Source organism: Hibiscus syriacus, unplaced genomic scaffold (assembly GCF_006381635.1).
Source record: "Hibiscus syriacus cultivar Baekdansim isolate YM2019G1 unplaced genomic scaffold, ASM638163v2 tig00116984_pilon, whole genome shotgun sequence".
NCBI classification, from domain to species: Eukaryota; Viridiplantae; Streptophyta; class Magnoliopsida; order Malvales; family Malvaceae; genus Hibiscus; species Hibiscus syriacus.
In genome coordinates, this window is record NW_024063507.1 from 2308130 (window position 1) to 2336101 (window position 27972).

The 27972-nt window shown below is 35.1% G+C and overlaps 1 pseudogene; it reads right to left on the reverse strand.

The window, feature by feature from the left end:
* Window positions 1–27465, reverse strand: LOC120192998 (annotated as a pseudogene).
* Between the last annotated feature and the right edge of the window lie 507 nt (window positions 27466–27972).

Genomic DNA, 27972 nt, shown 5'->3' on the forward strand with positions numbered 1-27972 from the left:
TTAGTCGGAGAAGTTGGGTGGATGGGCGGGGGAGTGCATTTCAGCTCCCCATTGCTGTATTCGTTCTGATGCTTGTTCAACCTGTAAAAAGGACCTCCCATCTTTAGACTTTTCGAGCTTCTCTCAATATTCATTAATGTTCACGGGAAAAGGATGTCCCACCTCTGTGTTCCAGTTAGTTTTGTAGATAATATACAAGAGGATTATTGTCTGCAACAATGTTCCACAAATCATGCCAGTCCAGATTCCCTGCAAGAAGAGTGACCGTGAATAATGTTGAAATCCCAAATGAGGTATTTAAGGGGGGGAAATGGAAGGACCTCCACCCCAAAATGGGTACGATAACCGAGGAAAAAACCGAGTGGGAGGCCAACAATTTAATAGCATAACAAGTTTATATAATCTACCAAGGCTTGCCAACCTCCTCCTACGGCAACACCTGCAGTGGCAAAATGATGTCACGCGTTATTTGATGTCACAAATGCTAGATTTTTACTTTGTTTGGGGCATGGAATTTCAGTTCAATTGCTGACCAGATATAACCTGCTGCACGCTGTTTAGCACCATGGTTATGCAGAGCAGATAAGCCAAACGAGCCACGCCCTTTTGCATATCTATGTTTTCAGTAAAGATGACAGCAAATTTGTTTCGAGTAGCCCAGTTTAAGAGTGCAGAAAGTATTCCTATGACAAGAGATTGTATAACCGTGATTACCACTGAATATTTTGCCGCTCTCGGATGCGCTGATCTGAGCTCATTCGACACTCTTACACTGAAAGCAACAACAACAACATCAACCAAGTTCAACATCAGTTCTCCAAAGGGGAAGAGCTTAACATAATGTTGGCTTCAGCGTCAAATCTTCTTGAGTGCAACTTGTTACCTCAGCAGGCAGACGTCTGGCTTGTCTCCTTAATAGGTAAATTATCTCTTAACGCTACTCAATCTACGTAGAGAATCTTCGAAATTCTATCTAATCCAATGAAAAACATTGTTGTGGGCATTGTTTTCCAAGAACCTTCAGCCTTGATTTTTTTCATAATCCCCCTACAATTGTTTGCTTTTTCGAGTTATATACCCATTACATCTGTCAAATAAAAAATATTTTCTTGTTGATTTGGTTGGTGCAGTTAGTGGTGGCATGGATGGCAGGGCATGGTGGTTGCAAGAGGTATGGTTGTGGTGGCAGGGCATGTCAAAAATGGTGATTACACATAAGAAAATTGTTGGTTTTTTTCCTTTGGTTGCCTTATGGCTGCATTTATTCCTATAAACAACATGTCTTCCCAACCATTGATATTCATGCTGAAACATTGAGTTGAAAGAAGCTCAATCAATTAAACACAAAGCGGAGATTTAGAGTAATCATTGTGATATATATACCAGATAAAAAGAGAGCCAACTGTGATGATGGGATCTTCAAGGTGACCGGTGAGAACAATTATTATCATGAAATACCAAACCTCTAAGCAAAGCATCACGGCTGAAGCTACATAAAGTTTGGTGAAACCCCAAAGATCCTTAAAGGCTAACCACGATAACCCGGTCCAGCCATCCTTGCACCAACATACCTGATTAATGTTTAAATTGTGCATTATTTTGTTGATAATTACTCATTGATTAGCGATTTTAAGTTGCTAACTCGGCACTTTTCATTTACTTTTGATGCAGGACAGTAGATTCCAGAAATGTTGCTAAAATTATGAAATTATGTAATTTTTTATTTTCTGGAGTCCTGACTGGATTAGTGAGCATGACTTCGCTGACGTGGCGTCCAGTCAACAACTTCTAGAAGGTTCAGTCAACATCCTGGTGGAGGTGGGAGACTCAGCCGCATTTTTCAAATTCAAATTAGGATTTATTTTTTATTTTTATTTTTTAGAATTTATCATTAAGAATTATCTTTTTTTTTAATATTATTTTCTAGGGTTTGTGAGACTATAAATAACCCATTGAGGTAAGCCTCAATTCATTCATCATTCGATCATTGCGATCAGTTTTTACTCTTGTTTCTTTCTTTAGTTTTATAAAAGTTTTTCCTTTTTCTTTCGCTTTATTTTCTTTTAAATGCTAAGCATGAACTCAGTCATTCTTAGCTAAGTTTTCCATAGCCAAAGGCTAAAGCCATGACTCGATTCTAAATCATGAGAATAAAAAATCACATCATACCCTTTGGGGTTACTTTTTTAGTTTTCGAAAATCAAGGATTGGTAATCGACCATCCTTTTACAATCAAAGTGATTTCATTTCAAAAAGTGCACGTTAGAATTGAATTTTGGTTTTGATTAATAGTTGGGAGGAAGGATCGATCTATGACACATTCGACTTCCTATAAACATACTTAGCGGCGGCTCGCTAAAGGAAACTAAAATCGGGTTAGATTCTCAATTGAGACGGTACAATCCTAGTTAGGTTTTTCCAGAATTTAAAGGTGTTGAGTTGGTAAGCAATTGTCACTATTAATTCACAAAGAGTTAAGATCTAAAAATTGATTTTAGATACTCGATGCATTTAAGAGAAAAACAAATTACAAGGGTTGGGCCTTACAGACTGTAACTGGTGTGAGCCCTTAGGTAAAATCTTATTCAAAGATAGATTTAAATCGAGGTATAAGCATTAGCCCAAGGTTTATTTTTACCAATTGAATTTTCACTTTAATTTACTTAGTTTACTTTCTTTATTTTCCTTTTAAATCTTATTTTTATTTCAACTCCCAAAACCTCTTTTATTATTATTCTCTACAAATCACGCCTAAATCAAAATAAAAAAAATGAGGATTTCATCAACTTCCTAGTCCATGTGGATCGAACCTTACTCTCTCTATACTATCTTTCATATTCTTTAATTGAGATTAAGGCTAAATATTATTTGACAGTGAAAATGACGCGTTATCAAATTGGCGTCATTGCCGGGGACTACGACAAAACACTGGTTTAATTTTCTTGTTTTTGATTTATGGCCAAGCAACATCTAGGCACATTAGAAGAATTTGATCCAGAATGGAAGCGCGAGTCAGATGAATTCATGGTCAAACGCTTTGAGAGAAAAGAAAGAAACGATAGAAGCAAGCAAATTCAGAAAACACAATTGACGCTACATACAAATAATCAACAAATTCGATGAAAAATCCACTGATAGTGTAACGCCCACAACCCGTATACTTAAACCAATACAAGTTATAGATGTCACATGAATAATTCATTTAAAACATTTCCCAATTCAAAAGTGGATGAAAATTATTTTCAAAATATAGTTATTATTATAAAATATTAAATCACATAAAATTATCGTATGGTAATCATAATATATATATATATATATATATATATCAAATACATCCATTTATAAAAGTAATACATGTGATCAATCTTATTCATAATTTGGGCAGTTCATACCCAAAATAACATTCACAAATATGTATCCATAAGTGATCAATGCATCATGATTCCACACTTTGACATATTAAGATCATGTTGGTATTATGAAAAATGACATAATATCATGTTGATATAAACAAGGTAGACTCATCACAAGTCTTCTTGATGATGTATAAAACATCCATGTATCATGTAATGCATGTATTGCACTCACATTGACACTTTATAATTTTTAAAAGATTTTGCCTCAATATGCTCCAACTTAGTCCTTTTTATACTCAATTTGCTTTGAACACAGAGTCAATCATGATCTGTACAAAATCATAAATTCATATCGATATATATGTTAGTATTGAACTAACATAAATACATTTCCAAAACAAATCCCGTAATCATACTTGAAACCTATTCACCACCAAAAACTTTAGCACTTTTTAATTCTTTTCAATTTTTGCACCAACTTTTCCAACTTATATAAAATGGACCTTCACCATTTTACCACTTAAACTTTCAATACTAAAATTCCAGCATTGAAATTATTATCAACTAAGAACACATACAAAGGTATAATTACAATAAACACTCCCAAACAATTCAAAATTTGCATTAAAATCACCAAACTTTCTAAACTTCCAAAATGATCAAATTTCACATTCTAACACTCATTTCAATTCCCAAACAGAAATTTCCACCATATTATATCAATTAAATAACAATTACACAATAACCCATCAATTTTCCAAAATTATCGAATTGATCCCCCAACTTTTAAAAAATTATAAAATGGTCCCCAAATTTTTCTAAGGCTTGTAGAATACTTCCTACATCGTTTCCAGCCCTTACATAATTTTTCTATAGTTTTTCTCATCCATACAAGCCATGGTCGAATACTTTAAAACTCTAAAACTAGGGTTTTCATGATTTTGTTCAATTTTGATTCGATTCAAGCATGAAATCAACTTTCATCCATCCTTATAACATCTCTAAAATCAAAACCCTAATCAAATTTCATCAAAACACAAAGTCTATAACTCCATAATTTGACCAAAAATCATAGAATAATTTCTAGTAAGATTGAACATGTTCTAATTATCATACAAGCTTGAATATGCATCTACAACCTCAAAAACATCAATAATCATCATGAATTTCATAAAACCTAATATGAACATAAACCCTAGGATTTGGGATCTTTAAAATCAAGCAAGATTAGCAAGCATAAATGGTACCAAAAGATAGCGTTTTTCGCGTAGATCGATTTTCTATTTCACATCATAACTCAAAATCTAAAGAAAATTGCTTAACAATTGAAATGAAACTTTCTCTCACCTTTGGAGAAGCTCATGGCCTTATAGGAAAAAGATGAACAATGCTCAATGAAATGTTAGGTAAATTTCATCTTAATTTACCTTTAATTTAACCTTAAATGAATATTTTATTCATTTAATTGAGAGAAGACCAAATTACCCTTAATGAAACTTCATATTTACCATAAAACCAAGACACCTCAATCTTATCATCTTCCACAGGTCAAATATGGACAAATTATTTCCCTCTTTACTATTTTTCCCTTGTAATTTCCCAAAAATTACAATATTGCCCTTTAATCCAACGGTCCAAATTTAACATGAAATTAAATCCTCAAATCCAATGGTTTATATTATTTTCCATCATTTTAAAACGTGGAAATAATATTATTAAGCCTAATTTATCATCCTTCAATTTTTTCGAAATTTCTATTCGATCCGATTTATCAATTTCTTACCGGACTTTTTAGTTTTCAACATAAATTCCAGATCAAGAATATAATTTCAATAAAACCCACTTTCAATAGCAAACTATCCATTTATGGAATAAAATTTCTTTTTGGGAAATTACCACTTAAGTCCCTAAACATTTTTGAATTTTATACTTTGGCTACTAAACTTTCAAAAATTTATTTTGGCCACTAACCAAAAATTTGGGGTATTATAACACTTCCCCCTTAAATAAAATTCGTCTATGAATTTTAATACGTACCTGATGTAAAGAGGTGTGGATATTGCTTCCTCATGTCCTCCTCTATTTCCCACGTAGCTTCTTCGACTTTATGATTTCGCCAAAGCACTTTAACAACGGGAATCGTCTTGCTACGCAGTTATAAGATTTCTCAAGCCAGAATCTGCATTGGTTCTTCTTCATAAGTCAACTTTGGTCGGATCTCAATGTCCTCTTGTGTAATGACATGTGAAGGATCTGATCGATACTTTCTAAACATCGACACTGAAAAACATTGTGAACTTTGTTCAACTCCGGAGGTGATGCTAGCTGATAGGCCACCGGTCCAACTCTCTTTAAAATCTCATAAGGTCCAATGAATCTTGGACATAATTTTCCTTTGTGCCCAAAGCTCAATATCTTTTTCCAAGGTGATACTTTAAGAAAAACTTTATTACCTTCATGGAATTCAATCTCTTTTCGCTTTAAATCTGCATAAGATTTCTGCCGATCAGCCGCTATATTGAGATTATATTGGATTATCCTCACTTTATCCTTAACCTCCTTCAATAAACCAGTGCCAACCAGATCCCAATATTTTAACTCGAACCAATTTAATGGTTTCTAACACTTTCTCTCGTATAAAGCTTCGTACGGAGCCATCTTGATGCTCGATTGATAGCTGTTGTTGTAAGAAAATTATGCTAAAGGCAAATACTTTTCCCAAGATCCCTCAAACTCAATCAAACATGCCCTCAACATATCCTCCAATATCTGGATTGTCCTCTCAGACTGGCCATCCGTCTATGGATGAAAGGATGTACTGAAACTCAATCGAGTACCCAAAGCTCTATGCAAAAAATTCCAAAATCTAGATGTTAACCTTGGATCCCTGTAGGATATGATGAATACTGGCACACCATGCAGTCAAACTATCTCTTTTATATATAGCTTTGCATACTTATCCAATGATATTCCATTCACACCGGAATGAAGTGTGCTGACTTAGTTAATCGGTCAACTATCACCCAAATGGAATCCTTTTTATTTGGTGTCAAAGGTAGCCCTACAAAAATATCCATAGTGACTCGTTCACACTTCCATTATGGGATTGCAATCAGTTGCAGTAGCCCTAAAGGCACTTGATGCTCAACCTTTTCTTGTTGACATATTAGACATGTAGTAACAAACTCAATAATGGCTCTTTTCATACCCGACCACTAATACCGACTCTTTAAATCTTGATACATCTTATTTCCACCTGGGTGCATAGTCAGCGGACTATAATGTACTTCAGAAAGAATATTCTTATTTAACTCATCGTCATGTGGAATGTAAATTATTCCTCGATAATACAAACATCCATCGTCTTTAACTTCAAAGTCTTTATTCTCACTTTTTTTCCACTTGTGTCATCTTTTCCAGACACCTATCATCTTTCTTCTATAGCTCTTTTATCCGATCTATAAGCATCAAATATATCCTTAATTCAACCAACAATGCACCATTTTCCTTTAAAGATAAGTGAGCATCTAAAGTTCGCAAAGCTGTAAAAGTCTTTCGGTTAAGTGCATCAGCTACAACATTAGTCTTCCTAGGATGGTAGTTAACAACCATGTCATAGTCCTTTAAAAGTTATATCCGTCTTCTCTATCTCAAGTTTAGCTCTTTTTGAGTCAAAAATACTTTAAACTTTTATGATCCGTGTAGATGTAGCACCACTCACCATACAAATAATGGTGTCAAATCTTTAGAGCAAATACACTGTTGCCAACTCAAGATCATGTGTGGGATAATTTATCTCGCGAGTCTTTAGTTTTCTGAAAGCATAAGCTACAACCTTACCTTCTTGGATAAGTACACAACCCAAACCATTATGAGATGCATCACTATATACCGCATACTCTTTATCGGACTCTAGTTGTACCAATACTGGGCTTCCGTTAAAATCTTCTTTAGAGTTTCAAAACTTTCTTGACACTTATCGATCTAAATAAATGGAAAATCTTTTCTCAAGAGCTTGGTCAGTGGAGAAGCAATCATCGAAAAGTTCTTGGTGAACCTTCGATAATAACCAACAAGTCCTAAGAAGCTTCGAACCTCTGCAACATTCTTTGGAGGTTTCCACTCCACGATCGCCTGAACTTTCTGAGGGTCAAATCTTATGCCTTCTGCCGTGACCACATGACGGAGAAAAGAAACTTCAGACAACCAAAATTCACTCTTTGATAGTTTGGCATATAACTTTTTCTCTTTAAGGATCTCGAGCACAGTACGAAGTTGAACGTCATGCTCTTTCTCCGTTTTTGAGTACGCTAGAATGACATCAATAAATACCACCACAAACTAATCCAAGTAAGGATGAAATACTCGGTTCATCAAATCCATGAATGTTGCCGGAGCATTAGTCAACCCAAATGGCATCACCACGAACTCGTAGTGCCCATACCGTGTCCTGAAAGTTGTATTTGGAATATATTCCTCTTTAATCTTTAACTAGTGATATCCCGATTGAAGATCAATCTTGGAGAAAACTGCTGCTCCTCTAAGTTTATCAAATAAATAATCAATCCTCAAAAGAGGATAATTGTTCTTGATAGTTAGCTTGTTTAATTGTCGATAATCTATGCATAATCGTATGTATCCATCTTTCTTTTTCACAAATAACACCGGAGCACCCCAAGGTGAAACACTTGGTCTAATGAATCCTCGATCTAGTAGTTTTTTCAATCGAGTCTTTAATTCCCTTAATTTTGTAAGGGACATTCGATAAGGAGCCATCAAAATAGGAGTTGTACATGAAAATACGTCAATACTAAACTCCACCTCTTTATCTGGAGGTAATCCATGTAACTCATCTGGAAATATAACTGGATACTCTTGAACTGTTGGAATGTCTTCCAACTTAACTTCAGAATCTCTTGTATCCGCCACATTTTCTAAAATTGCTTGACACCCTTGTGACAACAGTTTCTTAGCAGTAAAGGCTGAAATCACACTAGATAAGGGAATCACTCTTTCTCCAAAAAATATTATCTCTGAACCTTTTGAATCCTTTAAGAACAATCTCTTCAAACGACAATCTACCCAACCATAATAGGAAGATAACCAATCTATGCCCATGATTATTTCAAACTCCTCGAAAGGTAATTCCAACAGATTTGTAGGAAATTCCACTCCTGTATCTTGATCAGACAATCTTTACATATCCGACTAATCTTTGCACTATGGCCCAACAGATTGATTGCCACAATATCACTAGAAATTGGTTCTAAAGAGATTCCCCTATCTCTAACCAACTTTGTACTAATATAAGAATAAGTAGAACCGAGATCTATTAACACAAAAATAGGTTCAACAAAAAGATAAAAGGTACCTACTATAATCTCAGGAGCATCTTTGTCATCATCAGTCTTGATGTGATAAATTCGGGTAGTAGTCTTGCATTCCCGATTAGATACAACCTCAGACGTACCAGGCCTGTCTCTTTTGCCACCTATACCCTTCTAGGGTCATACTACTGACTGATCTGGGTATAACTCTGGACACTCCATTTTAAAATGATCAGGTTGTTTGCAATGAAAACATTTTCCCTCAGAAAACCAACACTGACTTGAATGCCTCTTTCTACAATGATCGCATTCTAGAACAGGATGTACTTCTGAACCTCTGGTACCCATTGAAGCTGTTTGAGTATGCTTGGACTTCCCTCCAAAGAATCTCTTTCTTCCTGTAGATGCTGAAGAGGGAGAACGTTTCTATTAGTGACCTTTACTGCATTTGGAGATGGGTACAGAGTAAGAGCTTCTAAATCTTTTACTTGTCTGTGCCTTTTTCGCCTCTTGATCCTCAACGTCAACTTTCTCCATAGCTTTAGCCTTGTTTACTACTTCATGAAAGACAGTAAAATGATGAGAAACTAGGATCCTTTTGTACTGAGGATCCAACCCAAAAATAAATCTGTCAATTTGACTTTCTTAGTCGGAAGGAACTCCGATGCAAATCGATTCAGCATGGGGAACTCACATTCATATTCATAAATTGTCCTTCCAGCCTGCTTTAGATTCAGGAATTGTTGTATCATTTCATTGACAAACACATCTCCAATGTATTTCTCCTTGAATTCACTTAGTAAGAAGTCCCACGTGATCTTCTCAGGGGAGACTCTTGCGGCGATAATATTCCACCACACACTAGCTTGTTCCGTCAACAGAGACACATTTCTTTCTAGTTTTCCTCGATCATCACAAGTAATATTGCTCAGAATGTTCTTAACATAATTTAACCAATAATCAACAGTCATCAGATCATCATCTGCATCGCCTCGGAACTTAGGTGTTCTCATCTTTCTCAATTCTTTAGGAACCAATACCAATGCCCGACGATTGATAATATTGTTTAAAGCTTGTAAAAATAACCCACGATCTTGAACAGACATGTCTGCTGATTCACATTAGGCGGCTCTACATTAGGTTGAGCAAGAGGTGGATTTTGGTTCACCTCATTACTCCCAATCTGTATAGGAGTAACGCGCTCAGTGGCCCTAATTGATTCTTAATGATCTGACATCTGAACATAATCAAAATCATCTAACATTAGTAAGGAGTAACTTTACTAAATAATAAGCATCAAAGCATATATACAACCATCAGTAAAATTTTAACATCCTAGTGGCATGTAAATATTCTTAATTAAATTTAGACTTATTTCCTATCTAGAAACAGCTAAACCTATAGCTCTGATACCAATAAATGTAATACCTACAAGGCTACAACCTGTATACTTAAACCAATACAGGTTATAGATGTCATATGAATCGTTTAAAATATTTTCCAATTCAAAAGTGGATGAAATTTATTTTCCAAAATGTAGTTATTATTTTAAAATATTAAATCACATAAAATTATCGTATAGTAATCATAATATATATATATTTATCAAATACGTTAATTTATAAAAGTAATACATGTTAAAACCATCCATGATGAAAGAAAGTAAAACAATTTAGTTTAGCCATTACAAACTATATTCCAAATATTTCAACAGAGCAACTGGGACATTCATAAGTACATGCCACTAACTAAGTCAAAATCATTAATATACAATCTCGAATATGACATATAAGAATGCGCCCAATATATGCACTAATTATACTTTAGTGTAATCTTGAATATGCAGATTGCTGCTGGACTCTGTGGCTTGCCAACTATACTCTGTCTCTCATTAATTCACTTGGGCTCATAGCCTATTCTTGATTCATCCATAACAATGTATCAATCTTATTCACAATTTGGGTAGTTCATACCCAAAATAACTTTCACAAATATGTATCCATAAGTGATCAATGCATCGTGATTCCACACTTTGACATATTAAGGTCATGTCGGTATTATGAAAAATGACATAATGTCATGCTGATATAAACAAGGTAGACTCATCGTAAGTCCTCCTGATGATGTATAAAACATCCATGTATCATGCAATGCATGCATTGTACTCACCTTGACACTTTATAATTTTCAAAAGATTTTGCCTCACTATTCTCCAACTTAGTCACTTTTATACTCAATTTGCTTTGAAAACAGAGTCAATCACGATCTATACAAAATCATAAATTCACATCGATACGTATGTTAGTATTGTACTAACATAAATACATTTCATACTTGAAACCTATTTACCACCAAATACTTTAGCACTTTTTAATTTTTTTTTTAATTTTGGCATCAACTTTTCCAACTTATATAAAATGACCTTAATTCATTTTAAAACTTAAACTTTGTTGGGATTTTCAGAAGCTCAAATCGACAACCGGAGTGGTTTACAAAGAGGGGTCGGAACGGTTTTGTGTTTAGGGAGTAAGGAGATTGAAAGATAGAGAATTGCACAACGATTTATAACGATTCAACTTTCTCAACCAAAGTCTACGTCCACTACCTTAGCTCCTCACCAAGGATTTTCTAACAAATTCACTAATTTGTTCTTTCTTTTGAGGACAAAGAGATAACCTTACAACTCCCTAGTTTTTCCGGGCTAAACTAGAACCTTTCCTTAGCTTTTACACGAGATTAGCTAGAACATTTCCCTTTACAAAAGGATAAAAAATGTAAACAAGAAAACCTCTCTAAGGTAGGTGTTTACAGGAATTAAGCTCACAAGAACAAAATATTTACAAGAGAAAGATGAAATAAGAATGAAAAACTCTTCTCTTGTGTTTGATTGCTTGGATAGTTGTTCTCTCACTTCTTCAAGTGTCCTTAGCTTGTATTTATAGCTTGGAATGTGTTTGATGTTGTATATAGCCGTTGGGGATTTTGGAGCCGTTTGGGGATGATTTTCTACTAAAAAAGGCTGCCCATAACATGGTGCATCGGTGCACTATCAAGGTGCATCGATACCCCTTCATTAAATTCAAATAAACTAGCCGTTACTAGCATTGCAGCCTTGGTGCATGGATGCACAGCAGGGTGCATCGATGCACTAATTGCATTCGAAATGGAGTGCATGGATGCACTGCATGGTGCATCGATGCACTAGTGGCAGGTGCATGGATGCACTGTAGGGGTGCATGGATGGACTGGAGGAGTGCATGGATGCACTTTGACACCCTTTAGCATTTTTGCTCAAATCCGAATTTAATGGACTTTGAATTATTTTTGAAACCTTTTTAAAACTTTGAATAAATTCAATTCAAGTCCAAAAACATTTTTCCTTAAATTTGTTATATTGAAACATAATTCAACAATCTCACCCTTTTTGATATAACAAAACATTTAAAATTTTTGACAAAACTCCCCCTTAATAAAATGTTTAATGAAAAAGATACCAATTGTTAACAAAATGATATCAATTGCTACCAATTGTTTGAAAATATATGAAAATGTTAAGCTCCCCATTTTTCATTAAGAAATTGAATTTTTCAAACCACCAAACTTCTCCCCCTTTTTGTTATATCAAAAATAATTCAATCTTTTAAGTTCAAAATAACTTTGGAGAGTAAGTAGTAAATTTGACATTTTAAAACTCATTTGAAAAATCAAAGCTCCCCCTCAATAATAGCATTCCAAAAAAAATTTAGCTTAAGAACTTGACACTCAATCAAAATTGAATTTCAACAAAGAATAACAAACATGTTAGTAGTACATGAAATTCAATATATCCAAGTCTAAAATACTTTAAACAATATTAATTATTGAAATTAAGTGCATATGCATAAAGTTTTCCAAAAACTTTATGCATTGAAATTTTTTTATATCAATTGATAGAGAGATATCTTTTGCATTTTAAATCACATGCATAAACATTTAATTTTAGGTCAAAAATTTAAAATTTTAAAATCAAAAGTTGATATCAATTGCATTAAAAACAATTTTGACCAAAATTTTATTATGATGAACTAAAAATTCTTAAAAATTAATATAACTTTAAAATGTTCATCATAATCATCTTTTCAACATACATGAGATTAAAACAATGATGCATAATCATTTAAAAACAAAACTCATGCATGTTTAAAGTCAAATGAGCAACCAAATAATCAAAATCAAAAGCATTAAGCTTAGAGGTTACCAATTTCTTTTTCATGTGTGGCTAGAGTATCTTGAATATCATCACTTTCATCACCATTGCTCCCACACACCTACAAGAGACATTTAAGTAGCTTTTGGTATCCAAATTGCTTTGGATCCTTGAACGTTAGTTTCAATGCCCCTTGTTCCTTTCAGAACCCATACTTGCCTAATTTTAAAACGTTTTCCTTTCTTCAAAGGACAAGTATGTTCCTTATGACCATGATAATGACAATGTGAGCATATTGTCATTATTGAACTAGATAAATGATTTAAAATGATTTCTTTTGTTAAGCATTCAAGCTTAACTTTTAAATCAAAATTTTCTTTTTCAAAACTTTCAATTTTCATTTTTGAAAGCTCTAAATCATTTTTCAAAATTTCATTTTGGTTTTCAAAATCCATTTTTGCTTTCAAAAGAAAATTGTTTTCTTGTTTATATTTTGAAATCATTTTCTTATATTTGGAATTCATGGTCTCAAATCCCAAATACAACTTATTATAAGCATCTTGTAACTCATCAAAAGAATATGAATTAAATTCATTTGAGTTAGAAGATACCTCGGGCTCTTCAGGAGCCATTAAAGACACCACCTTTTTTAGTTCTTCTTTCTTATTTCCATGGATTTCCTCGAGCTTATTCCAAAGCTCCTTGGAACTTGAACATGAAGAAACTCCTTTATAGATTTCAGGACTAAATGCACACAACACCATGTGCATGGCTAAGTTGAGTTTTCTTCTGTTCTTTGTCACTCCTCTTCTTCTCCTTCTTCTTTAGAGAAGAGTAGTCGTTCTTGATTATCTCACATGTATCAAGATCATTGGATTGGATAAATACCTTTATTAATTTCTTCAAATGACAATAGTTGACTCCATTGAAGTATAGAGGCTTGTCCGTTGGTATGGAGTTTTCCATGTGGAACGAGCCGGAGGTAGAAGCCATCTTCTCGATTGTGTCGGGAATTAGTAGAGCTTCTTCGAGGATCGTCTCAAGGTGGTTAAACCTTCTTAACGAGTTAGGCTCTAATGCAATTGTTGGGATTTTGAAAACTCGAATCGACAACCGGAGCGGTTTTCAAAGAGGGGTCGGAACGATTTTGTGTTTAGGGAGTAAGGAGATTGAAAGATAGAGAATTGCACAGCGATTTATAGTGGTTCGACTTTCTCAACCAAAGTCTACGTCCACTACTTTAGCTCCTCACCAAGGATTTTCAACAAATTTACTAATTTGTTCTTTTTTCAGGACAAAGAAATAACCTTACAACTCCCTCGTTTTTCCGGGCTAAACTATAACATTTCCCTAGCTTTTACACGGGATTAGCTAGAACCTTTCCCCTTTACAAAAGGATAAAAATTGTAAACAAGAAAACCTCTCTAAGGTAGGTGTTTACAAGAATTAAGCTCACAAGAACAAAATATTTACAAGAGAAAGATGAAATAAGAATGAAAAACTCTTCTCTTGTGTTTGATTGCTTGGATAGTTGTTCTCTCACTTCTTCAAGTGTCCTTAGCTTGTATTTATAGCTTGGAATGTGTTTGATGTTGTATATAGCGTTGGGGATGTTTTGGAGCCGTTTGGGGATGGTTTTCTACTAAAAAAAGGCTGCCCATAACATGGTGCATCGATACCCCTTCATTAAATTCAAATAAAATAGTCGTTACTAGCCGTTGCAGCCATGGTGCATGGATGCAAAACAGGGTGCATCGATGCACTGATTGCATTCGAAATGGAGTGCATGGATGCACTGCATGGTGCATCGATGCACTAGTGACACGTGCATGGATGCATTGCAGGGGTGCATGGATGCATTACAGGAGTGCATGGATGCACTTTGACACCCTTTAGCATTTTTGCTCAAATCCAAATTTAATGGACTTTGAATTATTTTTGAAACCTTTTTAAAACTTTGAATAAATTCAATTCAAGTCCAAAAACATTTTGCCTTAAATTTGTTATATCGAAACATAATTCAACAAACTTTCAATACTAAAATTCCAGCATTGAAAGTATTATCAACTAAAAACACATACAAAGGTATAATTACAATAAACACTCCCAAACAATTCAAAATTTGCATTAAAATCACCAAACTTTCTAAACTTCCAAAATGATCAAATTTCACATTCTAACACTCATTTCAGTTCCCAAACAGAAATTTCTAGCATAGTACATCAATTAAATAACAATTACACAACAACCCATCAATTTTCAAAATTATCGAATTGGTTCCCCAACTTTTCAAAAATTACAAAAATTTTATATGGCTTGTAGAATACTTTCTACATCGTTTCCAGCCCTTACATAATTTTTCCATAGTTTTTCTCTTCCGTACAAGCCATGGTCGAATACTCTAAAACTCTAAAACTAGGGTTTTCATGATTTTGTTCAATTTTGATTCGATTCAAGCATGAAATCAACTTCCATCCATCCTTCTAACATCTCTACAATCAAAACACTAATCAAATTTCATCAAAACACAAAGTTCTATAACTCCATAATTTAACCAAAAATCATAGAAGAATTTCTAGTAATATTGAACATGTTCTAATCATCATACAAGCTTGAATATGCATATACAACCTCAAAAACATGAATAACCATAATCAATTTCATAAAACCTAATATGAACATAAACCCTAGGATTTGGGATCTTTAAAAATCAAGCAAGATTAACAAGCATAAATAGTACCAAAAGATAGTGTTTTTCGCGTAGATCGCTTTTCTATTTCAGGGCATAACTCAAAACCCAAAGGATATTGCTTAAAAATTAAAATGAAACTTTCTCTCACCTTTGGAGAAGCTCACGACCTTGGAGGAAAAAGATGAACAAGGTTGAATTAAATGCTAGGTAAATTCATCTTAATTTAACCTTAAATGAATATTTTATTAATTTAATTGAGAGAATACCAAATTACCCTTAATGAAACTTCATATTTACCATAAAACCAAGACACCTCAACCTTATCATCTTCCACAAGTCAAATATGGACAAATTATTTCCCTCTTTACCGTTTGCCCTTGCAATTTCCCAAAAATTAGAATCTTGCCACTTTATTCCAACAGTCCAAATTTAACATAGAATTAAATCCTCAAATCTAATGGTTTATATTATTTTCCATCATGTTAAAATGTGGAAATAATATTTTTAAGCCTAATTTATGATCCTTCAATTTTTCCTGAAATTTCTATTCGATCCGATTTACTGATTTCTTACTAGACTTTAAACCTTTTTAGTTTTCAACATAAATTCCGGATCAAGAATATAATTTCAATAAAAGCCCAGTTTCAATAGTAAATTATCCATTTATGGAATAAAAATTATTTTTGGGAAAATTACCACTTAGGTCCCTAAATGTTTCCATGTTTTATTCTTTGGCCACTAAACTTTCAAAAATTACATTTTGGTCACTAACAAAAAATTTGGGGTATTACAGATAGCCGAATCAACTTACACACCCATCGCTTATTCAACGCACAATGCACCAATGGGCGACCAGACTATCCGCGAACTAGTCGCAGCTTCTACGGTATAACAACCACTATGCATCATCTTTCCTCAAGGCGAAATGTCGTTTCATGTCTGTTCAAGCATGAAACCTCAGGGAGTATCTGAAGACCAAATTAAATTAAGAGCATTTCTATTTTCTTTATATGGCATTACAAAAGAATGGTTATTTTATTTGCTTCCCAAGTCAATAAATACTTGGGATGATTTAAATTGTATTTTTCTTGATAGGTTTTTTTCAGCAGCAAAGGCAAGCGAACTAAGGTGAATCATCCTAGGAATAAAACAAAAACACGAGGAATCACTTTACGACTACTAAGAGCAATTCAAGAAGCTATGTGTGAGCTATCCACAACACGGATTAACTGGGCGAATGCTTCTTTAATATTTCTATGAAGGTTTGCTTCCCATAGAGATGAAAATGATTGACATCGCTGCAGGAAGAGCTCTCGTCAATATGACCCTAAACGCAGTGAAATAATTAATTTCGATAGAAGCCGACTGTCAATAGTTTGGTACTATGAGTGAACCTAGCCAACACTTCACTAGGTAAGAACTATTTCACTTGAAAAAAAATGATAAATTAACTAATATCGTTAATTCCATTGTTGCAGGAAAATATGGATCAACCAGAGTATGTGGGATATGTACGATGCCAGACCACCCAACCGTTTGCTACCCAACGCTACAAGAAGAAGTAGGCCCACAAGTCAATACTGTGGAGAATTTTCTGGGAAGTCTCCAAAGGCCCTATAGTCCCCACAACAACCCATACAATTCGGGATGGTGAGATCATCTGAATTTTAGCTACGTGCAAAATCCAAGACCAAATCCAACCTATCAGTCGAGGTTGCCTCCACTACAACCGTATCAGCCGCCACAGACCTCACTTGATTCCTCATGGAATGATTGGCACAATCCCAAGAGAAATTTTAGAATCGCACGAAGTCACACTTGTAAGAGATTGACAAGCAAATTAGTTAATTAGCACAAACTGTGGGCTGCTTAGAATTGCAAGGCAAACTTCCCTCACAAACTGAAGTGAACCCATGGGAGAATGTAAGTGTCATTACCCTCAGAAGTGGAACAATTATCGAACAACCAGCATGAGAGGAGATTGATGCAAGATCCAAAAAAAAGAGCCAAAGTCCCAAAATGATGTAGAAGAGATTGACGCAAAATCCTAGTAGATGAAGAAGATGACTCCATGATAAAAAAAAGAATTCAACATTGAACCCGTGCCACATCCTTCTCCTTGAGATTTATAAAGAAATAAAAGAAAGCCGAGGAAAAAGATATCCTAGACATATTCTGGAAAGTTAAGATCAACATCCCACTCCTTAAAGTAATCCGGAAGGTACCAAGGTATGCTCGATTCCTTAAAGATCTTTGCACTACTAAGAGAATACTTACTGGGTACGGGAAATATAATCTAGGCGAGCATGTTTTCACCATTTTTCAACAATGGCTTCCACTAAAGTTGAAGGCCCAAGGCATGTTCCCCATACCTTACAAAATCAACAAAGTTGTGCGATGTTTGATTTGGGAGCCTCAATAAACATGATGCCTTTTTCCATGTATAATACTCTTTTAGCCAAACCCTTGAAGGACATGAGAGTGACAATTTAGTTGGCAGATCACTCAGTCATCTACCCAGAAGGAATCTTGGAGAACATCTTAGTAAAAGTAAAAAATTAATCTTTTATGTTGATTTTAATGTCATTGAAATGGAAAATGACTGATCTAATACTTCATCTGAGATCCTCCTTGGGTGACCTTTCCTTAACACTACCAATTCAAAGAGCAACGTAAGAAGTGGCATTCTTACAATGGAGTTTGATGGTGAGATCGTTAAATTTAATGTTTATAAAGCGATGCGATATCCTGATAATGTTCAAAGCATAAATTTTGTTGATGTAATTGAGCCTATAGTTGATGAATTGAGACTAATTTTGTCGATAAATTTTGTAAGTGGTTAGATGATTTTGATGGTGAATTTAGAGAGTTTGAACAAACTTTCTCCATTAATTCTATTTGTTTTTATAAAAATTTACACCCTCAAAATAAAAAATCATTCCTTCTGTTTTGTAGGCTCCTCAGATTGCATTAAAAGAATTACTAGATCACTTGAAGTATGCATTTCTAGGCGACAATGATACTCTGTAGATGATTGTGTCAAAAAAATTAACCAAGGAAGAGGAGGAGGACCTTGTGACGTTGTTGCGTGTACACAAAGAAGCCATTGGATGGACTATTGTCAATATTAAGGATCTAAGTCCCTCAAATTGTATGCACAAGATTAAGATTGAAGAAGGAGCTAAACCATAATGAAAGGACAACGTCGACTAAATTCGCTGGTGATGGAAGTGGTAAAGAAGGAAATCCATAAGCTTCTTGATGCATATATTATCTATCTGATCTCGGATAGTAGTTAGGTAAGTTCGGTACATGTTGTACCTAAGAAGACATTTGTTATGATAATAAAAAACTCGAAAAGTGAGTTAGTTCCGACAAGAGTACAAAACCAATGGCGAGTCTGCATTGATTACAAGAAGTTGAACTCTTTAACTGGAAAAGATTAGTTTTCTTTAGGTTTTATAGATCAAATGATAGAAAGATTTGCATATAAAACTCAATATTGTTATCTTGACGGATTTTCATGTTTTTCCAAATCCCGGTGATGCCTGAAGATCAAGAAAAGATGAATTTCACAAGCCTTTTGGTATGTTTGCCTATCGAAGAATGCCCTTTGGACTATGCAATGGGCCCGCCATATTTCAGCGATGCATGCTCAATATTTTTCTGATTATATCAAGTAAGGTATAGAGGTATGCATGGATGACTTCACAGTTTAAGGTAACACCTTTAGCGAATGCCTTCATAATTTATCTAATGTTTTAAAGTGATGCCTAGAATTAAACTTGTTTTAAACTATAAAAAATGCCATTTTATGGTCGATAAAGGGTTGATTCTAGGACACATAGCTTCTTCTAACGATATTGCGATCGATAAAGCCAAGAACGATATTATTCGCTCACTCCCTTGACCTATCAAGGTAAGGTAAGTACGTTATTTTCTTGGACATGTAGGATTTTATCGATGATTTATCAAGGACTTTTTAAAGATATCAAAACTGTTATGCAGTATTCTCCAAAAAGATCAAGTCTTTGACTTCAATCCAGAGTGCCAAAAATCGTTCAATACATTGAAGGAGAAGCTAATCACGACTCCAATTTTGTAACCACCAAATTGTAATTATTTGTTTGAGTTGATGTGTGATGCCTTCGACACTAATATTAGCACGGTTCTCGGTTAAAACATTGACAAAGAGCAGCATGTTATTGCTTATGCGTCTTGCACCTTAGACTCGGCACAAAGAAATTACTCTATAACCAAAAGAGCTTCTTTCCATAATATTTGCTTTAGAAAATTTGGATCATATTTACTAGGTACTAATATCATTGTTTTCCCTGATCATGTAGCTCTACAACACCTGATTAGAAAGAAAAAAGCAAAGGCGCTACCGATTCGTTGGATTTTGCTTCTACAAGAATTCAACTTGGAAATTAAATAAAAAAAGGGCGAGAGAATTTGGTGGACAATCACTTGAGCCAGATTTCTATCACCTCATACAACCCATCAATTAAAGAAGAGTTTCCCGAATAACACTTGATGTTGGCGTAGAAAAGAACTTCACATTGTTTGCTGATATGGTGAACAATTTGGCAACAGGTAAAATTTCGGTACATTTACCACGAGCAGTGATTAATCGAAATAAGAGGGAATTCCAATTTTATATTTGAGACGATCCCTATCTATAGAAGCACTGCTTCGATTAGGTAATCCGATGATGAGTCGTCGAATAAGAGGTAAACTCGATCCTTAATTTCGATCATTCATATTTGTGTGCCAGTCATTTTGGATCGAAATGGACTGCTCAAAAGATCTTAGAATGTTGTTTTTTTTGATCAAATATATTTTGAGATGTTTATTTTTATTGCAAATCTTGTGAAAAGTTTCAACGAGAAGGTAATCTGAGTTGTAGAAATGAAATGCCTTTAAATCTGATCCATATTTGTGAAAATTTTGATGTATGGGGTCTTGATTATATGGGTAATTTTGTTTCGTCCTTTGGTAATACTAATATTATTATGGTTGTTGACTATATTTCAAAATGGGTTGAAGCTAAAGCAGCCCGTAATACTGATGCAAGAACTACTGTTAATTTTCTTAAAAAATTTATTTTTCCAGGTTTGGCACACCATGAGTGATTATCAGTGACAGAAGAACCCATTTCATCAATCGAAATATCGAGGCGCTCATGTAGAAGTTTGGAGTGACACAAATGATTGTAACGGCCTACCATCTGCAAAAAATGGGCAAGCGAAAGTGTCAAATCATGAAGTTAAATCGATTCTAGAGAAAATTCCTAAGTTAGATTGGAATGATTATAGCTTAAATTACTCGATGCACTTTGGGCATATCAGACTACTTATAAAGGGCCAATTGGAATGTCTCCATACCTCTTTGTTTTTGGCAAATCATGCCATTTACCAGTTGAACTTCAACATCGAGCTTATTGGGCGGTTAAGCAGTGTAACCCGGAAATGTAATTGACGAAAGAGCACGAAAGCTACACATTCAAGTGTTAGAAGAAATATGATGAAACACTTATGATAGCACTCAAATATTTAAGGAGAAGACGAAAGAGTTCCACGACCAAAAGATATCCTTTAAATCATTTAATGTTATTCAAAAGTTTTTGCTATTTAATTCTAAGCTTAAACTCTTTGCATGTAAGATTCGATCGAAGTGGCTCAGACTATTTATGGTGACTCAGATTTGTCCTCATGGCACAATGGAGATAGAAGACAATTCGAGAGCTTGATTTAAAGTGAATAGCCAAAGATTGAAGTCGTATTATAAAAATGCTCCGGTCGGATTAGTTGAGGAGATCAAATTGGAAGAACCCACGCTTTAAAAATTGGGTCATCGAGCTAATGAAATTAATTAATAGCGCTTAATGGGAAGCAACCCATTTCGTTTAATTAGTTTTCTTTTGATTTGTATTCGATTTTTAGTTTTCAATTTATGTTTGTTATTTTTATTCCTTGTTTATTTTCATTTTTAAATCTTTAATTTAAATTTTTAGGTACCTGTACATTTTAATTGAGTTTGGACGAAGCCGAGATGGACAATTTAAGCAAGAAACAGTCGAATTCAAGGCTAATTTGGAGCAAAAATTGTGAATTGTAGCAGAAATAATACCCCTATTTTGAACGCACCATATTATTAATGCCAAGGGGGTATGACACACATTAGAAGCCACAGTATGGGGCCGACACCCAAAATTCCCCCAAATTTTTTCTCCTAACTTTCTTGTTAAGTTTCGACCGACCCAAGTTCCCAATCACCACCAAATTCTTTTGGATTTGATAACTTTTCCCCTTATCATTCCTTTATCCTTTTCCCATTTTCAAATTAAATCATCTTATCACCAAAACCCCATACCATCTTAAACTCCTTCTTAAACCCTACCACGCGTAAATCACTTAAAAAAATTAGCCTCTCCCTTTTCTTTTCCCTTTGTTTCTTTCGGCCGAACCTATACATATCCCTTCACCATCTCTTCTTTCACAATACAAAGCAAGAACCAATCCACCACCAAACACAATTGTCGCCGCCTCGCCTTGCCACCATTAACCTTGCACCACCATTAACGCACCATTTAAACCATCACCGAATGCTTCATTTAACTGGTTCTATTTCTTTTATTGTTCAACAAGAATCATGGTAAGTACAAGAAACCAATCCGTAAACCCATCTCGCCCGCAAATCACCCTTGGTGGTGGTCATCCCTAATTTGTCGCGTTTTCGATTATCGACATTCGAGCAGCTCTGACTTGCTGCCACAACCCGCTCCTATTCATCAACTAGCCGCTCAATGTGGAGAAAGGCGTGTGCAATAGCCGCGCGCTCGGTTGTCCACACCTGAGCTGATGCTATCTGCCTCTACTAGTTACTTTTTCACCGACTTCATGATGCCACTGCATGGTTCTACCGGTCCATCTGAACTGGGGCAGAACCACCCTTCTTTGTGGTTACTCCAATATTCTATTCATGCCATCAGCTTTGCAATCAATGTCAGATGTCGCTCATTAATCTGCAGCTCATTTGGCAGTTCCTGAACAGCTCGAGGTAAACTATAATCTTGTCGATATTGAACCGTTACTAATGTGGCATCTTGTTTATGGTTTTTTAGATGATTTTGCTTTCGTATTTCCAAATCTATCACCACAACCAAGTCTTGAGCCCACATATTCCTCTCTCCAAACTCGCGACCAGCACCACTGATCACCATCATTTGTCGAGAGTTATGAGGAAGCGCCTACCCACGGCGAACATGCTCCCGATCATGGCCATTACTCCGAGCGACATCGAAGAGGGTACACCTTCTCTGTACCGACGAGGAAGTACTTCAAGGTTATTCTAACTTTGACGATGAAAAGGTTTGTAGATTCGACAATATTCGGCACCATAAGTTCCAAGTTTGTAAGTATATTCCGGTCACACTCTTGATTCCTTACATTTGCGTGATTCTGTCATGAATTGTTTTGATGCGATTGACTGGCTTACTCTGAAATTAGATATTCTATTTATTACGAATTGGTATTTGAATTTTATACATCTTTTACATTTTTTCCATATCGTATTGTGTCTAATGCAACGCCAGGTGTGATTTTTTTAGATTACTTGGACAACATTTTGTTCAGTCCCTAGCGTATTTCAATTTTTCTATACGGTTCATGACGGATGTCACGGACCATGATTTTTTAACTACTCTACGTGAGATTCAGCAGGACTTCAATGTAGAAGTGGTTTATGAAGGACTTACTGGTTCACCCGGTGCCACGTACAATGAGCGCACTACCAAGGGATGGCACATTCATGATCCGGCTCTCCGCTACGTACATCGGTTCCTAGCAATAACTATTCTGGATGTAATGATACTATATCTTAGCTGAGTAAGGTTGAATTATTTTTCTTATGGTGTATGCAAATCGGTGTGAAGGTAAACTTGGGTTTTTGGTTCGCAAGTGCCTTCGAACGTGTTGTGCATTTTGGTCGCCCATTAATTCTCAGTTCTTACATTACTCGTCTTGCGTCTTGTTTATTTCCATTGATGTTTGATTATAATCAATTTACTTTTGCTTTTGCAATGGATCTGTTGGATTCTAAGTGTTTGGATTAAATGTGACTCCTTGCTAGAACTCCCGATGCACCACACATTGTCCCTCCTAGTATGATTACCACGTGCAATAATCGCATATTTCTTCGGAGGACTACACAACCTGTGGCACCGGAGAAGCACCCACCTTCTGATGTGCATAGCGAAAACCACGAGGTGCATGGGCGGCTTGAATCCATCGAGACCAACATTGTCGAGATACTCTCATACCTTCTCCCCGTGCCTTTACGACGTGGTTGTGGCCATGACCGACATTAATCAGGGAGTATTTTCACCCTCTCTCTTTTGCACTTTATTTTTGTTCATATTGGGACAATATGATTTTAAGTGAGGTGGTGGTATTAGAAATCAAGTTAACTCTTGCTTATGCTTTGTGATTGATTGTTGATAATCTTGGTTGCTGATCATTAGTTTGATTTAATTTCTTGGTATTTCTTTGTGAATTCAATCTTGTTATTGTTGAGTTTAAGACGCAAGATAGCATGGTATGACTAATTGATGTAAAATTTTCTTGGCAATTTCATGAATTCATTGATTGAATTGGATGCATGACTTAGTTCAATAAAATTTCATATGAGTTTTGAGCTTAATGAGCATATATTTTATTCTTGCTATTTGCTTCAATTGAGTGTGCCGAGCTAATTGATTGCATTCTAGAACTTGTAACTCGATGCTTGTTGAGATTACACATTTTGATTGTGATGCTTTAATGTGATAGAGACATTAGGATTAAACTCATTTCCCTTCCCAAACAAAATAGCCTACCCTTTCTATTTTCCCCTTAGTGGACTATCTTGAGCCTTACCATTTTCTTTGTTCACCACACTTTAAACCCGAGCCTATTTTATTTTCCCCTCATTTTTTCCTTTTTTCAGGACAAAGGTGAGGTTATTCCCCAAAAAATAGAAAAACTTGTTCGAAACAATGCATAATCGAACACAACAGTCCAGGAAATTACATTGTTCGAACAGTAAAAAAAGTGCAGTTTGGTTTGAACAGTGCAAAAAATTAGTACAAAAAATACAAACAGTGCAATTTTGATGCAGAAAAATTCAGTAAAGAAAACAGTTTGGTTTGAGTAGCAACAAAAAAAATGGAAAAATAGAAAGTATAAAAAAAAGAAGAAAAAAGAAAAAAAATGAGAGAATAAAGCTTTGTTGAATTTCTTGTTTCCTCTTTCTTTCATTTTTGCCTTTGAATAATTTTTTGGAATAGTCTCTACTTTGTCTTGAATTTTTGCCTTAGCCCCATTACAACCCATTTTGAAATCCTCTTGATTATTGTAACATTTGTAGATATTTGATTTAGTTACAAGCCTATGGTAATGTGTTGATTGGTTTAGGTTTAAGTGGTTGTTTCACCCAAAACACTTGAACGAAATGAGTGAAACAATGTGAGAAACTAAGTCTTGTATTCTTTGATAATGATGGATGATTGAAATTCATGGTTAATTTACACTTAATTGATTATACCTAGCTTGCTTGATCTTGAATTTCGACATTTGCTTTGTTTAGTTTGCTTAGAAATCTTGGAAATTCTATGAAATTGGAGTTGGCAACTTAAGATTTTGGCATGATAATTGAGAAATTCTTGAGGACAAGTATTGAACAAGTGAGAGGAATTTGATTAGTGCTTAAATTGTGCATTATTTTGTTGATAATTACTCCTTGATTAGCTTGTTTAAGTTGCTAACTTGACCCTTTTCATTCACTTTCAATGCAGGACAATAGATTCTAGAAATGTTGCTAAAACTGATTAAATTATGCAATTTTTGATTTTCTAGAGTCATGACTGGATTAGTGGGCATGACTTTACTGACGTAGCATCACAGTCAGCAGCTTCTAGAAGGTCTAGTTAGCAACGTGATGGAGATGGGAGACTTAGCCGCATTTTCAAATTGAAATTAAGATTTATTTTTATTTTTTAGGAATTATCTTTAGGAATTATCTTTGTTTTGAATATTATTTTATAGGGTTTGTGAGAACTATAAATACCCCATTTGGGATAAGCCTCAATTCGTTAATCATTTGATCATTGAGATCATTTTTTCTCTTGTTACTTTCTTTCTTTAGTTTTATAAAAAAATTCCTTTTTCTTTTGCTTATTTTCTTTTCAAGTTTTACTTTATTTTCTTTTAAATGCTAAGCATGAACTCAATCATGCTTAGCTAAGTTTCCATAGCCAAAAGCTAAAGCGATTACTCCATTCTAAATCATGAAAATCGAAAAACACATCATACCCTTCAGGGTTGCATTTTTAGTTTTCGGAAATCAAGGATTGTTAATCGACCATCCTTTTACAATCAAAGCGATTTCATTTCAAAGTGCATGTTGGAATTGAATTATGGTTTCGATTAATAGTTGGGAGGAAGGATCGACCTGTGGCATATTTGACTTCCTGTGAACACACTTAGCGACGGTATGTTAAGGGAAACTGAAATCGGATTAGATTCTCGATTGAGACGGTACAATCCGAATCGTGTTTTTCAAGAATTTAAAGGGTTGAGTTGGTAAGTGATTGTCGCGATTAATTCACAAAGTGTTGAGATCTAAAAATTGATTTTAGATACTCGATTCATTTGAGAGAAAAACAAGTTACAGGGTTGGGCCCTATAGAATGTAATCGGCGTGAGCCCTAATGTAAAATCATATTTAATGATCAATTTAAATCGAGGCAGAAGCTTTAGCCCAAAGCTGATTTTTACCAATTGAATTTTCACTTTAATTTACTTAGTTTACTTTCTTTATTTTCCTTTTAAATCTTATTTTTATTTCAACTCCCAAAACCCCCTTTATTACTCTTCTCTACAAATCACGCCTGAATCAAGATCAAAAGCGAGGAATTCATCAACTTCCTAGTCCCTACGGATCGACCCTGACTCTCTTTATACCATCATTCATATTCTTTAATTGAGATTAAGGCTAAATATTATTTGATAGTGAAAACGACGCATTGTCAATACCACATATACAAGTTGTGCGAGGGCAACCAACCAAGCCGAGATGTCGTAAGCCACTGCCGCACCTATAGTACCTCACATGAACACGATAATTAAGACATAAATTATCACAATATGTCCAATGAAGGCGGCGAACCTATCTAGGCCAAGACTTCAACCTTGCTTTGTGCCTGCAGGAACTTTTGGGTTGGGAAATTGATGACTAATGAGAACATTTGAGGTAGAACTTGCATGGTAAAATCTTCGGCCAGATCTGCGATTTCGGGCTCTTGTCTGAGGAGTTTCAAGAGTGGTGTGGCATATAAGAAGAGTGACAACAACACGAAACATGCCCCAAATGAGATTATCCATGACTGCAGCATGTATATGCCTAACATCAATTTCTATTTGTCCTGCACCAAATGCCTGCCCACATAGCGTCTCTAAAGTACTCGCCATTCCAAGCTGCAGATTTAATGAACAAGTGTAAATTTTTTGCTTTAAACAGAGGACAAACAACATTAGAGAAGTTAACCATGAAGCCAAAAGAGAAGTTTGCAACGACAGATAAAGCAATGGCGACAACCAAAAGCTCGATATCACCAATATGTCCAGCAAAGATATTGGTGAAGGAGTTGATTCCATAATTGCACTAAGTGTTGAATGCAATAGGGGTAGCTACTGCCCATAGATTGTAAGACTCGATACACCATAAGTTTTTCACGTCGACAAAGCTTTGTATCATAGGATAAACCCTTCCCTCGATGATTAAACTCGTTGGTGCCGGATGAAGCTCCATAATTTCAAAGGGGGAGATCGGTGATAGTGCACTGCCAAGTTGATACTCCATAAGTTTTTGCGTAGGTGAGAAACTCCTTAGTATTTGCAATTTTGGCACACTTTGAATGAACCCCTTTGATTCTTCTAGTTGTATGTTCTTCGGTTTTGTGGATTCAAGCGAGTTAATATGAAGAAAAATATTCTCTCGAAAAAAAAAATTAAATATTTATTTTTTTATTGAAGTTTTGCAAATAATGTTTCACCGGTTGACCCATTTTGGCTATAAACTAGGATGACCATGGAAACAAATCAACATCAAACAAGAGGGAATGAGTGAGTTGACCGATTCTTGGCCTCTCAAGCCTTTAGAACAAGCATTATTCATTATCTTCATTCTTCAATTGGTCTGCTTATCGTTAATATAGTTATTTTCTGTTCCTGGAGGAAGGGTCTCGTATCTCGTGTTGCGCAATCCCTGAAATTGTGCAACGTGTAGAATGGTCCACGGTTCAAGTGATAATATGGTATATCTTTTGAGCTTTTGGTTCAAAGGCTTAAACGTGTAGACTAATCCACG